Source organism: Anoplophora glabripennis, unplaced genomic scaffold (genome assembly GCF_000390285.2).
Source record: "Anoplophora glabripennis isolate ALB-LARVAE unplaced genomic scaffold, Agla_2.0 scaffold552, whole genome shotgun sequence".
Taxonomy (NCBI): domain Eukaryota; kingdom Metazoa; phylum Arthropoda; class Insecta; order Coleoptera; family Cerambycidae; genus Anoplophora; species Anoplophora glabripennis.
In genome coordinates this window covers 75745-88470 of record NW_019416628.1, presented here as the reverse complement: position 1 = coordinate 88470, position 12726 = coordinate 75745, and positions in this window count along the sequence as shown.

The following is a 12726-nucleotide window of genomic DNA, read 5'->3' as shown; positions in this document are numbered from 1 at the left end:
ACGTGCTTGACACGCATTCGCATTATCAACTTTTAACATCGAATATCTCGAAAACTGTTCATTAGCGAACTTTGGGTCCATGAAGACTTTTATTGCTCATAACAAAAACAACCTATTCCCAAAATTTCATTAAAATTGACCGAACGGAATTTCCCATAAGATTTGTGCGGGGTCCTTTTTAAAAATCTTGAGCGACCTCTAAATAATTTTTTTTGAGCTGATTTTTTGAGGGAGCTCTTAAAACATGATAAACTAACATTTTCACAAAAGATACGAAAGAAAATATTCGCTTTTTTTTGGGCCACCATAATGTCTATAGTTCGTCCCATTCAAATACACGTCACAAAAATTAAAAGATAAAAAAAATCTGTGATTTCCAAACGGCTGTAACTTGGCGAAAAATGGTTGTAGAGCAATAAAGAAAAAAAAAAAAGAAGAAAATTTATGCTTGAAGTTCCTAGTTGCAGAATCTGAAAATCAAAAATTTTTATCGTTTTTATCTGTATTCAAGAGTTATCGCCGTTCAAAGCAAAAATGTTCTTTTTGGTTTTGATAATTATTCAGATTTTTTAATTTTTTTCTTTTTTTTCTTTTTTTCCGCATTTATCAATTTTTGATGAAAAACTAAGAATTTTTGCGAAAAAGACTGTTTCAATGTAAAAAAATTAATAAAAGATGGAAAATTTATCCTTTAATTGATTTTTAGTAAAAGTGCCAATTTCAATCATTCGGATCAGCAACCCTTACGCCGCCTCAAGAAGGAGCACGTGCCACCAAAGGCGCCAACCAACGTGTCTCCCAACAAATAAACCAGAAAAACGTAATAACATAACAATATAAAATCCATCACGTGTCCTTTCATATCCTTTGCGCCCATATGCGCGCACGAGGTCAGAAAGATAGATAATTTAATTATAATTCTAAGGAGGAAATTGCGGAACGCAGAAGCCCTTCACGTGTGTTGAACTCATTCTTTCGTGCCGCCTTTCTCGATCCTGTTTACGGATTCCAATAACAATTCTATCAACTCTCATTTATTGCAATGCGCCGCATGTTTCTCGACTGGCTTTAAGTTTCAAATAGAAATTCTTTCAAACACCAATTATTTTTTAAAATAAAAAAAATTGAATTGTAACGATCCAGACATGTTCAATTCCGTGGTTCCAGGTCTGCGAGATTGCCACAGGGATCTATTTTGGGCCCACTCTTATTCATAATGTTTATTAACCTTTTTTTTAAGCAAAATAAATGAATAAATATTATAAAGATTAAAAATTGTATGTTTAAAAATGTTTCCAGATAACTTGATCTCATTAACTTTTTTTTTTGGGGCATCAACTGCACAAGCGGTCGGAAGAGGACTATTTCGAATAAAATAAATCAATTTTGTCAAAAGAACTGTTTGTTGTTCTTATTTTAAAAACATCCTGTTTCCTTTGTTTTGTTTAGTACCTACTCTGGCGACTTGATCTAAATGTGATGGAATACGATTAATATTAATGCGAATAATGGGAACAATGAAGTTGACAATGAAACCCATAATTGAAAACCTTGCGAAGGTAAAAAATATTTTGAAAAAAAATCAAATGAAATAATGGGAACAATGGAAATGCTATACATTTATGTATTTATACGAAATGCGCCAAAATCTACGTAATCAATTAACACATATTAATAATTGATGTGAACGATGGGTATGGTAATCCAAATGTCAAGGCGATGCAGTTGGGTGCTTAATATTAACGAACCAATTAATCAGATCGCTTTTCGACGATCAAAATACGCGGTGACATTTTATAAAATCACTTCGGCATTGCTGCGACATTTGACAGGTCTGTCAACTTCGAACTTTTTTAATGTTGTTAGTGCTTCATTTATTTTCGTTAGTGGTACAGTTATTGAACCTTTTCACCACCGAATGCTTTGAAACTGAATCGATCGAATTAGGCAAATAGTTAGAGAAAAGGTCAATCAACATTAGCGACATAGCGCCGATTGACGCTTCCACCCTGTTGGGGGTTGACACCCCTTCTCGGGGGTGGAATTTTTTTTTAAATAACGCTGGAAATCGATAGAGAATCAAATTTTGAGGGGAAAAAACATTTTCAAAGTATTTTTCGCGAATAACTCAGAAACTACGCATTTCATTAAAAAAAGTGTAATGAACAAAAATGTAGCTTATAAATAAACAAAGAAAATAGTTTTTTTAAAAGTGTTGTACGTCCTATACAAAGGGAAATATGGTTAGTGAAAGCAGACTTGTTTTGGGGGGAATACTCGAATCGATGTATTCAACGTCAAATAACGGAAAAAGGATTAATTCAAAAAGACCTTCAAAATGAGCGCTTATAAAAGTTAATTAGAGCAAAATTGAAGGAGTTATCGTCAAAAACAGATGGGTTGCTCATATTTTTTAAGGAAAAATGAGCAGTAAACGCTGTACCATTTCCATCAGAATTAAAATTAATAGTAGACCCTTTACAATTAGTTTTGTTTTAGTGTTTTTCATACGATCCTGAAGTTAGACCGGTTTAGAATGCGTATTTTTTAAATAATGTACGGTAAAAGTTGAAAACGTATTTTTCATTATTCAAAAAAATTGCCTTATTTATAATAACTGAAACTATGAAAGATACGTAAAAATTAATAAGACAACAAAAATGTTGTTTTTTTTTTCAACAAATATTTTGCTTTTTTATTCCTTTGGTTAAAAAAATAAAGGAGATATCGCCGCTTGAAATATCCATTTTAGTGAAAAAAACGACTTGTCTCGAGCCCTTCGATCCTTCCCTTTAAAAAACGAAGGACTTTACAGGGATTTTACAGCTCTTGAAATTATCTTCAAAATTAACCGCGTTATGGTAAAAATACCAATGGCATTTCTTCGGAGCGAAATATGCTTTCTCATTTTTATATATTATATATCATATTATACAAAAATTTAGTGCGATTATTTATATGCAGCGAAGCAATTTTTTTATGATTGATTATATTTAAAAATCGATTATAATAAAAATGTTTTACATTTTTGTAAAAGGATAGTTTATAAGAGTTGAAAATGGCAAAACTAAAATATTCTTTCATAAACAATATATTTTTATTTTAAATTATTGCACAATTATAGCATTCGAAGATTTAAAACGTAATTTTTTATCATTATTTTAGCACAGGGGTGATTTATAAGGGTTGAAAAGTGTTACGAGATACAAATTCTTTCATAAGTAATGAGGGAATTTTTATTTCAAATAATTGCACCGTTAAAGCATTCCAAGCTTTTAAAAAGTAATTTTTTATCATTTTTGTCAATCCAGGGGTGGTTTTTAGGGGTTGAAAGGGAAAAATTCTTTTATTAGCTATATGGTAACTTTTATTTTAAATAATTGCACGATTTAATAATTCCAAATCTTTAAAAAGTAAACATGTTCGAAAACATGGAACATTATTTAATCTTTGTGCTTGAACAATATATTTATCAATAAAATGCTTAAAACTTAATTTTTTCTATTTTCTTCACGTAAGGGTAGTTTTTACCCCTAAAAAAGAAAAAGCGTCAAACGGGCTTATGTCACTTTTGAACTTGAGCCTAAGATGAGCCTTATTCTAACTTTTCTTGCAAATTCATGCAGTTTCAAAGAATTCGGAGGTTACAGCTGATTTTCAGCTTCAATGACTGTACTATAGTGCTTCTTTAATTACAGAAATAGTTCTTAGTGCTTCAATTACAAAAAAAACTCCAAACCCAAAAGACCAACGTATTATTTCCGAGGCAATTGGATGCGCTGAATACGATCTTTTAATCAAAATTCATGATTTCCAGATGAATTTCGGAGAAATGTGAAATTTTTAGGCGAAAACTGCCCCAAATCTGATTTTTTCCTACATTTTGCCCAAAAAATTTTGGGAACTAACTTTCAAACGAAAAAAAATCCACTACTTCTGAAAACAAAGCAGCCTAACAGCACTGATTTTTTTTAACAAAAAAAATCGGTACCTTAAGAACTAAGTTCACGGACCTTCACTCGACAAATAAAGGGTATGATCCTATTAAAAAAAATCTTCCGCACGCCCATGGTGTTCAACTACCAGACTCGTCGATGTAACAGCTCGGCAGAGACCAAGGAAAGCAGTCGTTGCCGAAGAAAGTTCCTTACATAAACCACAGCGAATCAAAGAGATCGTGGTCGACCAAGATGTATCGATATACGAAATGTACACTTCCGGTAAATACCCAGGAAACGCCCAGGCCAGAAAAACCACTCCTTTCCGGCTTCAGTATAAATCTAGATTAATCTATAAACGTAATGAGGTACTTACAGCTGCGATTTGACCCTCTCCAACTCATGGTAACATCCTGTGAAAAAAAAAAAAATGTTAATTGCTATCATGACAACATTACAAAGAAAAAGTAATACCACTAAAAAATAGTATTTATTTGCGGCATTTCTTAAATAGTATTTCTTTTTTTGTCGGAGTTTTTTTTAACTAACTTAAGGCAAATTCGGTATTGACATCTAGCTAGACGCTGTAGATATTTATCTTTGTCTTTTCATCTGTTGCTATTAGAAAAAGACAAAACGCACCCAGAGCTAGGTACATGTTAATACCGAATCTGTTTTTAATTTTGCCTACTTTGAAATCTCATAATGTGAAGTATACACGGTTGGTCATCCTGGCAATGTGTATTGGGATCTCGGAAACTATAAGAAATAATAAAAAGGTTAAATAGGAAAAGATTTACAGATTTACTGCGAACAATATTACTGGACTACCAAGTACACGGGGCAAAAGGTGGACGAATTAGAAATATTTTACAAATTTCCCGAAAAATCGTTTGATTGTTTATTACAAATGCATCCAAACTTTTGAAATTGAACAACGAACTTAACATTTTGTACAGAGACGAACGATTTCGTAAAATAGAAGTTCAAAAAAATTAAGTAAAAAAAATATTTTAAAACTAAGCTTTTATTAAAAGGCACTAAAAAGGAAAAAATAAACCAAGAGTTCAAAAAACCCATAATTTTGTGTAAACCCCAAACCCACAAAAGGGTTGAATATGGTTGCTTTATAGAAGTATCATCATATAATCAGTATGTTCATGTTCTTATGCGATTTAAAAGTTTGACGCGAGGTTTATTCCTAATTAGAATTTTTATTTTAATTACAGCGTAAGTTAAGGAAATTATTATTTTTTTTAAGATGTAAAGCTTGTTGAAGTTGTGCTTTGTGATGGAAAATGAGCGTGATCCCACAAAATCCAAGGCATTACGTCCGTTTTTAGGAGTAAAATTCTAATATTTCATATTAGGGATTTTTTGAGAAAAAATATATATCCGCCACTGGATTTACGACCCCCCAAAACGGGCCATTACCTAATTTTAACAAAAATTTTTAAATAATAACGATTTTGTAGCCAAATCAAAAATTCAAAAGTAAGTTGGAGTAGTGTACAGTATATTAATAAAGTTTTCAATGAAACAAAAAATTGTGTTTCAAAAAATTTACTTAAAACTAGACATAACGGCCGTTGTAGAATTTTGGGAAATAATAACCAAATTTTACAATATGTATTTTTATAATAATCCCTGGATTAGTATTAGAGTGGCTAGTTTAAATCTAAATATCCCTATAGAAAGTTTCAGAAGGTGGCTGGCAAAAAATAAAATAAAAGCTATTATACCAGAATTTGTCCATACTTTGGAATTGGGTGTAGTTTTGTTATTTATTGACTACAGGGAGAATATTTAAATAATCCTAAATTTGTAAGTGAAATTTTATTTAGTGATGAGGCTACATTTACTGCAAAAGTAATTATGAACGTACGTAAAAGAATTAAGAAGCGCATAGAAGTAAATGATAGAAGTGAAAAAAATATAATTATTTAACTTTTGTTGGTTTTAGTTTCATTTTTTTTATATTTAAATTTACCGAAACTAAGATTATTAATAATTATTATAATACCACATTACTTGAGTTTAATTAATTTAATATTTGTTTGTTTTTCTTTTGCTTCATGAACAACTTGATATCAACAATAAATTAATGAAAAAAAAGTAGACTTGTGAATTTTTGATTTGGCTACAAAATCGTTATGTTTAAAAAATTTTGATAAAATTTGGTATTGGCCCATTTTGGGGGGCGTGAATCCAGTGACTGAAATATATTTTTTCTCAAAAAATCCCTTGCTTTGGATTTTGTGGGATCACGCTCATTTTCCTTCACAAAGCACTCTTCATCAAGCTCTATATTAAAAAAAAATCGCAATCGCAAAGATTTTAGGTTGCTTAAAAACAACTGTATATACCTACTTTGTTCTTTAAATAAATAGAGAGGTTTTTTTTACACATATAGCTTTGTATATATTTTTTATTTTTCTTTTTACACAGTGCAAAATTACATGCTTAATGTAACTTTACTTATATAGGGTGATTCACAAATGGTGACCAAAAATGAAACAGCGTATTTTTTGGTGTATTTTAAGGGGTCTTTCCTATAAAGTTTTTATTTACGACGCTTCTTTAAAAAGATACAGGGTTTTAAACTCCAAAAAATATTTTTAATTTTGTTAAATAATTTAAAAACTAGTACTTAAGTGAAATAATTTGAAATTGAGCACATGTATTTATGTAAACATTGTTCAACTTCTGAGGGCTTTTCCTAAAATTTGCATGCTCCAGTGGCGGAGATACAGGGTATCGATGGCATATTTTTCTAAATAAAATTGTATGCCACTGCTGTATGGTGACAACCATGATATTTTCGGATTCGTCTTTCAATTTTCTACAAATGATTACTCTTATGTTTTTCTAAAAAAGCCTGATTTTCGAGTAAAACTGAAAACACTTCGATATTCGAATATAATGCTTTTTAAAATTACATAGTGGGCTGCGATAGCAACTTTGACATTCTGAGCAGTTAGAAGAAAGAATAAATAATGCTTTTCATCAGATTCAAGCAACAATAAATTTCGAATAAATTACATTTTGTTACTAAAAAGATGTGTTCGTGGAAATTGAGGTATTTTTGATCATTTACTCAAATAAAATCATTAAAATGATGAGTAATGTTATTAATTTCTATATTCGAATAAATAACCGAATGATTAATGCTCGTCATGTCACTTAAGTAGGTAAAAGTGTTTTCAGTTGGTTTTTTAAGTTTTACTCGAAAATCAGTCTTTTTTCGAAAAACATAAAAGAGTAGTAATTTGTAGAAAATTGAAAGATGAATCCGAAATTATCATGGTAGTTACCGTAAAACAGTGGCGTACTATTTTATTTAGAAAAATATGCCACCGATACCCTATATCTCCGCCACTGGAGTATGTAAATTTTAGGAAAAGCCCTCAGATTTTGGACAATGTATACATAAATACATGTGCCCAATTTTAAATTATTTCACTCACTAGTTTTTGAATTACTTAAAAAATTTAAAATATTTTTTAAAGCTTAACACCCTGAATCTTTTTAACGAAGCGTCCTAGATAAAAACTTTATAGGAAAGACTCCCCTTAAAGTTCACCAAAGAATACGAGGTTTAATTTTTTATTATCATTTGTGAATCACTCTGTATGATGTAATTTTACCCACTGTCAAAATAACCATTGATTTAGTCTAGTGTGTAATTTTACATATAATTTTTATGATTGAACATTAATTACGTGGATATCTGGCAAAAACGGGGCACTCCACCGCATTACATAACAGCGCCGCTAATAACCCATTAAGGTTAATTGGACGTATTGTTAAAAAAAATGAAGAGTAGGTAGGCAGAAAATGTTATTAAATTGTTGACCTCGCGTGGCCGACTATCCCGCGCGAGTCGGCTTACAATGCGGCCTATTACAAAACGGCGATTTTTGTTATGTGCTACTCTATTTATTCCGATAACGCAAAATCTGGGTCCGAGTGAATGGATCTCGCGGCGGCAAAAGGTTTCTTTGTGATATCCGTGCCGGTAGAAAGTCGACGCGCGCCGTTAACTAGTTTATGAAAATTAGAAAAAAATAAGCTAGGCGCTCGCTAAAAGGTCGCGGAAATGTTACTAGCCCAGTCGGGTTGTCATTTGACCGGAAAAAAATTAGGGACCACAATTTTATTATTCTAACCTGTAGGGGGGGTCAATAGTAGTGTAAATTCAGAATGGCGACTGAATTCCAGCCCTGCGTCAGCCGTCATCTTGAATTTAAGAAAAAATCGTTTTTGCTCAATATCTCGGCCATTTTCAACTTTACAACAAAAATGGTATGGACTTAAGTTGTTGCAAATGCGATTTTCTACAACTTCGTTCGTTACAAATTTTATCGTGCGATCGATATTTTTCAAGTTAAGGGGGAAAATAGTGACAAAGTATAATTATTGAATTATCTCGTTTGTTATTGACTTTACGACATAAATGTACATAAACAAAGTTGGAAAGAATTATATTTTCTACAATTTTGATCTCTTTGATTTTTTCGCTATAACCAATATTTAAGGTCCTACGCTTGCGGTAAAAACGCGAGCGTAGGACCTTGCGGGAGTTGGTTTCAAAGGAATTGTTTTTGCTCAATATCTCGTCCATTTTCAACTTTACAACAAAAATGGTAAGGACTTAAGTTGTTGCAAAATCGATTTTCTACAACTTCTTTTATTACAAATTTTATCGTGCGATCGATATTTTTCAAGTTAGGGGGGAAAATAGTGACAAAGTATAATTATTGAATTTTCTCGTTTGTTACTGACTTTACGACATAAATGTACATAAACAAAGTTGGAAAGAATTATATTTTCTACAATTTTGATCTCTTTGATTTTTTCGCTACTACCAACATTTAAGGTCCTACGCCTATGGCAAGCCTAACTAAACTTAAGGGATCAACATTCCATAGGCCTGACGTCTCCGCAAGCGTAGGATCTTAAATGTTGGTAGTAGCGAAAAAATCGAAGGGATCAAAATTGTAGAAAATATAATTCTTTCCAACTTTGTTTATGTATATTTATGTCGTAAAGTCAATAACAAACGAGATAATTCAATAATTATACTTTGTCACTATTTTCCCCCTTAACGTAAAAAATATATCGATCGCACGATAAAATTTGTAAAAAAAGAAGTTATAGAAAATCGATTTTGCAACAACTAAAGTCCTTACCATTTTTGTTGTAAAGTTGAAAATGAACGAGATATTGAGCAAAAACAATTCCTTTGAAACCAACTCCCGCAAGGTCCTACGCTCGCGTCTTTACCGCAAGCGTAGGACCTTAAATATTGGTTATAGCGAAAAAATCAGAGATCAAAATTGTAGAAAATATAATTCTTTCCAACTTTGTTTATGTACATTTACGTCGTTAAGTCAATAACAAACGAGATAATTCAATAATTATACTTTGTCACTATTTTCCCCCTTAACTTGAAAAATATCGATCGCACGATAAAATTTGTAAGGAACGAAGTTGTAGAAAATCGCATTTGCAACAACTTAAGTCCATACCATTTTTGTTGTAAAGTTGAAAATGGCCGAGATATTGAGCAAAAATGATTTTTCCTTAAATTCAAGATGGCGGTTGACGCAGGGATGGAATTCAGTTGCGATTCTGAATTTTCACTACTATTGACCCCCCCCCCCCTAAAGGTTAGAACAATAAAATTGTGGTCCCTAATTTTTTCGCGGTTAAGCCCTTTTTTTGTCTAACCCGACTGAAGTATACGGGGTTCTTGTTGGCCGATGAAAGTGGGCGAGATTCGGTGGCACCGGGACTGAATCCGGCCGGGAAAAAGCCAACTCACGAGGGTAGAGACAGATCTCGAAAATGTAATCACGTTTTATGTAGGATTTCGTCTGTGTCTCGGAAAGTAAATGAGATGAGGAAAAAACCGAGATCATTAGCGACTTTTTGTACTCGACTTACTACTTTTTATGGATGAGACTACGGGGTGGGGGAGGGGGGTGGTGGTAAATAATGACACTTTGTCATACAAACTTATTTCGAAATATTAACCGTTTTCGAGATACAGGGTGTTAATAATTAAAAAAAAACATTGACTGTAAATATTTTCTGAAATAATAGAGGTATTTGAACTAAATTTGGTATACGTTATATTGGGTTAAGTTTCCTTAAAATACTGTAATATCAAGATTTTTGCGCAACCAGCAACTGATACAGGAAACTCATTCGGCTATTTCTTAAAAAAAAAATAGTACGGTCCTGTGCAAAATAATAATTGATAATATTTTCTGAAAAAGCATGCCAATGGGAACCAAAAACACCTCTTACATTTTGACGATATCTGTCTCTGTCTTACTGGACCAGGCGGGATCCGTTTCAAAATACCNAATAAAAGTTTGTAGTTACTTACGTAAAAAACTAAAGGTTATTTTTAATAATAATTTAATTACATTCAGGTGGCTACATTAAATTTTTATAATTAAAAAAATATTCCCTCATTTTTAATTTTTTTCGTTATTTAACATTTCTTGATGAAAAAGATTAGATTTTTACGAAAAAAAAACATTTTCAATTTAAAACAATCAGTAAAACACAACATTTATCATGTAATCAATTAGCAGAAGTGACCACTTCAGTAGTTCAGTAGTTTTAATAAATTATGTATTTTATTTTATTGCATCCAATAGAAAAACAAGAAATAAATCGAAAACGGTTAAATTTATCGACATAAAACAAGTATCCCTTATTTGTGAAAAATAGATAGGAGAACAATATTTTTCTTTTTAAACTTTCGTACACACACTGATAAAAAAGTTATAACCAGTTTTTATCAACCAAGAGTACATTTCGTAGCGCCCTCTAGCGTCTACAGCAAAATTAAGTACGGATTCGTTTTTCTCGTCCCAGAAAACCCTCTAATCCAAATTTTCAAAAGAATCCTTTGAAAACTTTCTAAGAATTTTAAGAATTTCGAATTGAAAATTTCAACTTTAACGCCCTGTAACTTTTTATTAGCCACAAATGGACCAAGGTAAGTTTGCCTTAATCGCATTATTTTGATGTAAGGAATCTACTCTTGCTCTGTGTCCCATTAATTTCGGGACACCCTGTATAGTATCGCTAATTTTTGCTTTAATGGCTCCAAAATGTAATAACAAAATATAATTTCACTATGCGCGCGCTTTAAAACGTATGCTAAACTTATTATTAAACAAATAGTGAAAAAATTGGAAAAATTTCAATTTTTTTTCTTCTTTTTTCAACACAGTTCAAAAATTATTCATTTTAGAGAAAAATTGAGGAGGAAAAAAAGATTCATAATTAAATTTTACACATGATATAAGTACCTATTTTCAAATTAAAAAATACAACATAATTATTGCAAATATAGCAAAAACAACAAAAAAAAAAGTTAAAAAAATACAATTTGCCATTTTTTAAAAATACATACATACTTATATTATAGGTAGGATCTTCATACTTGGCCAAAAAAATCTTTTTGATATAATAAAACATCACACCAGTATTCGTTAAAATGGATCCGATGGTTTTCGAGTAATAATTTTGCAATCCAGATTTTTGAAAAAAAATTGAAATTTTTGCAAATTTAACTGAGCCTAAATTAACACTTCTAGATACTTGAAAATTTTATCATTTAAAAAAGGGCACTAAAACTTTAAAATGCATCTAGAAAAATTGAAATCGGTTAATTAGGAGAGCCGTGGTAATTGTTTAAATATATGCGTAATTATTACTCGAAAACCATCGGACCGATTTTAACGAAAACTGGTGTGATGTTTTATTATATCAAAAATATTTTTTTGGCCAAGTATGAAGATCCTACTCACAATATAAGTACTTTTAAAAATATTGTAATTTTTTTCACATTTTTTGTTGTTTTTGCTATATTTGGAATAATTATGTTGTATTTATTTTTTTATTTGAAAATAGATATGTATATCATGATTAAAATTTAATTACGAATCTTTTTTTCCTCTTCAATTTTTCTCTAAAGTGAATAGTTTTTGAACTGTGTTGAAAAAAATAGAAAAAAAAAATGGAATTTCTTCCAATTTTTTCACTATTTGTTTAATAATAAGTTTAGCACACGTTTTGAAGCGCGCATAGTGAAATTATGTTTTGTTATATCATTTTGGAGTATTTTGGAAATCTTTTATTTTCAAGTCTTTCGAACTCTCTAAGCATTTTTGTAAGTATCCATATTTAAATATCTTCAAGATCTACCGGGTCAAATAATAACACACGCAATTTTGTAACTTGAAGAGGAAAATCGCTTGACCTATCGGCGACTGATAACAGTCGAACAGAAAATTTATTATTAAAACAAATATTGTATTTCCTCCGTTGCCATTGTCTCCTAGGTTACGTACTTGAACTAACGCTATTGTTGTACGAGCCATTATTTTTATTATAGATAAATGCATGATGCATGTCCTTACTGATACTTAACATTTAACCGCATCGTAGAATTTCGTTCAATTTATGAATAATTTAAAAAATATATCACTTTTTCTCAGATACGTTTGTCATAAACAATACGTTTTCATAAAAATGTGAGGTAGTGGATTAAAAATTGACACAACTGGCTAAAATCCTTGTGTTCTAAAGATATTTACATATGCAACTGCAAAGAATTGCAAAAAAACAGCAGAACCTAAATCAAATATGTAGATAGTCAGTAGGCAGGCCACCATAAACAATTTTATATCTAGATGGTTTTGAAAAACAAAGAAATTATCAAATTTCAAGGCAATCGCGTTATTTAAATTTTATGAAGCTC